Source organism: Pseudorca crassidens, chromosome 11 (genome assembly GCF_039906515.1).
Source record: "Pseudorca crassidens isolate mPseCra1 chromosome 11, mPseCra1.hap1, whole genome shotgun sequence".
Classification (NCBI taxonomy): domain Eukaryota; kingdom Metazoa; phylum Chordata; class Mammalia; order Artiodactyla; family Delphinidae; genus Pseudorca; species Pseudorca crassidens.
Window position 1 is genome coordinate 93,057,048 of NC_090306.1, and position 5,084 is coordinate 93,062,131.

The following is a 5,084-nucleotide window of genomic DNA, read 5'->3' on the forward strand; positions in this document are numbered from 1 at the left end:
TTTCCAAATAAATCCTCCTCACGTGTCCTGGATCCAGTTCCCTTCTAGGAGGCAATGCTATTGCTTTTCCTCCCTCTACTTTCAAGCTCTTCTTTTTTACTGGTTTCTTCCGGTAACCTTCAAACATACTGTGAAATTTGGGCAAAATACATACCAAAATAAAAGCAAAGACAAAACAAGCCGAAAACTTCCCGGAACTCAACCTTGCCTTCAAGCTGCTCCCTGATTTCTTCTTCTCCTCAATTACTATTATTACCTTTATCTTTCCCTCATTACCCATCCTGCAGCAGTCTTGTTCTTGCTGTGGCTGTCTTTCCATTGAAAGCACACTTTGTAAGGAGGCCGATGACCTCCATCAAAACACCTTTTCACACTGTATTGCTATATTTCGTTGTCTATTTTCTCCCGCTGGCCTGTTCTTTGAGATCCAGGAGACTTAACTAATTCTGTGTTCTAGCATTCAACACAGGGCCTAGCACATTGTAACTTCTCAACTAACATTTATATTAAACTGCTAAGAGCAGATACTACACTTGGTCTTAGCCAAAAGGCTGAGAAGCAATCAGCTAACATTTATAGAGTGAATGAGCTCTGCCCAATCCAATGGATCCTTTTCACTGCCACTCTAGCCGTCTTCTCAGATGCCTTTGGTGCCGCTCACTGGCCATTATCCTTCTTGAAATTCTCTCACCCTCTGGATTCTAGAATGCAACTTCTCTTTTCCTATTCTCACCTTAACCTGCTCCTGGAAGGAAAGGATGGGGTATTGTTCTTTCTTGTATCCCCAGTGTCTTACACGGGGGTCACAATAAATTGACCGGATTGGAATGGGTGAATTACACTGGATATGTAAGAATTTTCTGTACTCTGTTTTCATTCCAAGGAAGGTATTACCTAAATAGATTTTTTTAAAAATAATTTATTTATTTACTTATTTATTTTTGGCTGTGTTGGGTCTCCGTTGCAGCGTGCGGGCTTTCTCTAGTTGCGGTGAGCGGGGGCTACTCTTCGTTGCGGTGTGCGGGTTTCTCATTGCGGTGGCTTCTCTTGTTGCAGAGAACGGGTTCTAGGCTCATGGGCTTCAGTAGTTGTAGCATGTGGGCTTCAGTAGTTGTGGCTCGCGGGCTCTAGAGTGCAGGCTCAGTAGTTGTGGCGCATGGGCTTAGTTACTCCGTGTCATGTGGGATCTTCCCGGACCAGGGCTGGAACCCGTGTCCCCTGCATTGGCAGGTGGATTCTTAACCACTGTGCCACCAGGGAAGTCCCCCTAAATAGCTTTTTAATTCTGAGAAATCTCAGATCTCTCTAGTATGTGGTAGCTTGAACTCTGCCTTATTTATATCCATGGATCATAAGACTTCTGCTGCAAATAAGTATGGAATACTATACTCTTTGTATTTAACCTTAACATTTTTTTTTTGAAATAAGTAGCCTAGAGAAGTTTTAAATCTAATTTCAACTAAGAAATCTGATGGAAGGTCAAGTATGCCTGATCTCTTTTGCAAGAAGAAGCAATAAACGTGGCCAATGCTACCTGTAAGATGAGTGGTTAATATTAAGTTAAAAGCTAGATTTATGGCCCCAAAGACTATGGGATAGATTGATTACAAAAGCTGCCTCAATTATTTAATGCCTCCTGTAACCTTGCCCTTTGCAATGTGGTTTCTCACGGACATACGTCCACCCCCTTGAATCCTGACTGGCTTTATGACCTTCCTTATCCAACTGAATGTGGTGGCAGTGACTGCGTTCCAATTTCCAATTTCAGGGTAGGGCTCAAGAGGTCTGGCAGATTTCTGCTTAACCTCTTAGAACTCCACTATCTCCATGTGAACAAAGCTGGGCTAGCCCATTGGAGAAGGAGAGATCACGTGAGGCAGGTATGAATCACTGCAGTGGAGACCACTCTAACTAGCCAGCCCCCAGATGACTGACTAGCTGACTGTAGACATATGAACTAGCCCAGAAAGATCAGCCCAGCAGCACCACCCAGGGGACCCACAGATTTATGAGCTAAATAAATGATTGCCATTGTAAGATACTCTATTTTGGGACGGTTAGCATATCCAGACAAAGGAAAGGACTGAGTCAAAAATGTCTGATTGGTGTGTCTGACTATCTTAATGATGCAATGACAATTGTCTGACTGAGCTAATTAATTGGTTGTCTTGATTGATTTTTTTAAGAAACGGCTTTATTGAGAGGTAATTTATACACCATACAATTCATATATTTAAAGTGTATAATTTGGGCTTCCCTGGTGGCGCAGTGGTTGGGAGTCCGCCTGCCGATGCAGAGGACACGGGTTCGTGCCCCGGTCCGGGAAGATCCCACGTGCCGCGGAGCGGCTGGGCCCGTGAGCCATGGCCACTGAGCATGCGCATCCGGAGTCTGTGCTCCGCAATGGAAGAGGCCACAACAGTGAGAGGCCCGCGTACTGCTAAAATAAATAAATAAAGTGTATAATTTAATTTTTTTTCTAGTGTATTCAGAATTGTATAATCATCACCAAATCAATTTTAGAATTTTTTTATAGCCCTGCAAAGAAACCCTGTACCTACTAGCAATCATTCCCAACTTCCCATAACTCCCTCCCCCCATCCCTAGGCAACCACTAACCTACTTCTATCTGTATAGATTTGACTGTTATGGAAATATCGTATAAATGGAATCATACAATATGTGATCTTTTGTGACTTGTCACTTAGCATAATGTTTTCAAGGCTCCTCCATGCTGTAGCACGTGTCAGCACTTCATTTCTTTTTATTACCAAATAATATTTCATTATATGGATATACCACATTTTATTCTATCTATCCATTCATCATTTGATGGGTATTTGGATTGTTTCTACTTTTTGGCTATTATAATTAGCATTGCTGTGACCATTTGCATACAGTTTCTGTACGGACATATGCTTTCATTTCCTTTGTGTATGTAACTAGGAGTGGATTTGTTTGGTCATATTTTAACTCTATGATTAATCTTTTGAAGAACTGCTAGACTGTTTTCCACAGTGGCTACACTGCTTTTCTCTCCCACCAGCAGTGTGTGAAGGCTCACATTTATCCATATCCTCATCAACACTTGTTATTATCTATGTTCTTTTTTTTTAACATCTTTATTGGAGTATAATTGCTTTACAATGATGTGTTAGTTTCTGCTTTACAACAAAATGAATCAGTTATATATATACATATGTTCCCATATCTCTTCCCTCTTGCATCTCCCTCCCTCCCACCCTCCCTATCCCACCCCTCTAGGTGGTCACAAAGCACCGAGCTGATCTCCCTGTGCTATGCAGCTGCTTCCCACTAGCTATCTACCTTACGTTTGGTAGTGTATATATGTCCATGCCTCTCTTGCGCTTTATCACAGCTTACCCTTCCCCCTCCCCATATCCTCAAGTCCATTCTCTAGTAGGTCTGTGTCTTTATTCCTGTCTTACCCCTAGGTTCTTCATGACATTTTTTCCCTTAAATTCCATATATATGTGTTAGCATACGGTATTTGTCTCTCTCTTTCTGACTTCACTCTGTATGACAGACTCTAGGTCTATCCACCTCATTACAAATAGCTCCATTTCGTTTCTTTTTATGGCTGAGTAATATTCCATTGTATATATGTGCCACATCTTCTTTATCCATTCATCCGATGATGGACACTTAGGTTGTTTCCATCTCCAGGCTATTGTAAATAGAGCTGCAATGAACATTTGGGTACATGACTCTTTTTGAATTATGGTTTACTCAGGGTACATGCCCAGTAGTGGGATTGCTGGGTCATATGGTAGTTCTATTTGTAGTTTTTTAAGGAACCTCCATACTGTTCTCCACAGTGGCTGTATCAATTTACATTCCCACCAACAATGCAAGAGGGTTCCCTTTTCTCCACACCCTCTCCAGCATTTATTGTTTCTAGATGTTTTGATGATGGCCATTCTGACTGGTGTGAGATGATATCTCATTGTAGTTTTGATTTGCATTTCTCTAATGATTAATGATGTTGAGCATTCTTTCATGTGTTTGTTGGCAGTCTGTATATCTTCTTTGGAGAAATGTCTATTTAGGTCTTCTGCCCATTTTTGGATTGGGTTGTTTGTTTTTTTGTTATTAAGCTGCATGAGCTGCTTATAAATTTGGAGATTAATCCTTTGTCAGTTGCTTCATTTGCAAATATTTTCTCCCATTCTGAGGGTTGCCTTTTGGTCTTGTTTATGGTTTCCTTTGCTGTGCAAAAGCCTTGAAGTTTCATTAGGTCCCATTGTTAATTTTTGTTTTTATTTCCATTTCTCTAGGAGGTGGGTCAAAAAGGATCTTGCTGTGATTTATGTCATAGAGTGCCCTGCCTGTGTTTTCCACTAAGAGTTTGATATTTTCTGGCCTTACATTTAGGTCTTTAATCTATTTTGAGCTTATTTGTGTGTATGGTGTTAGGGAGTGATCTAATCTCATACTTTAACGTGTACCTGTCCAGTTTTCCCAGCACCACTTATTGAAGAGGCTGTCCTTTCTCCACTGTACATTCCTGCCTCCTTTATCAAAGATAAGGTGACCGGGCTTCCCTGGTGGCACAGTGGTTGAGAGTCTGCCTGCCGATGCAGGGGATACGGGTTCGTGCCCCGGTCCGGGAAGATCCCACATGCCGCAAAGCGGCTGGGCCTGCGCGTCTGGAGCCTGTGCTCCGCAACGGGAGAGGCCACAACAGTGAAAGGCCCGCGTACGGCAAAAAAAAAAAAAAAAAAGATAAGTTGACCATATGTGCCTGGGTTTATCTCTGGGCTTTCTATGCTGTTCCATTGATCTATCTTTCTGTTTTTGTGCCAGTACCATACTGTCTTGATAACTGTAGCTTTGTAGTATAGTCTGAAGTCAGGGAGCCTGATTCCTCCAGCTCCATTTTTCGTTCTCAAGATTGCTTTGGCTATTCGGGGTCTTTTGTGTTTCCATACAAATTGTGAAATATTTTGTTCTAGTTCTGTGAAAAATGCCAGTGGTAGTTTGATAGGGATTGCATTGAATCTGTAGATTGCTTTGGGTAGTAGAATCATTTTCACAATGTTGATTCTTCCAATCCAAGAACA

The 5,084-nt window shown here is 41.7% G+C and overlaps 1 pseudogene; it reads right to left on the reverse strand.

The window, feature by feature from the left end:
• Positions 1-467: 467 nt before the first annotated feature.
• LOC137203107 (U2 spliceosomal RNA) lies at positions 468-563 on the reverse strand (annotated as a pseudogene).
• Between the last annotated feature and the right edge of the window lie 4,521 nt (positions 564-5,084).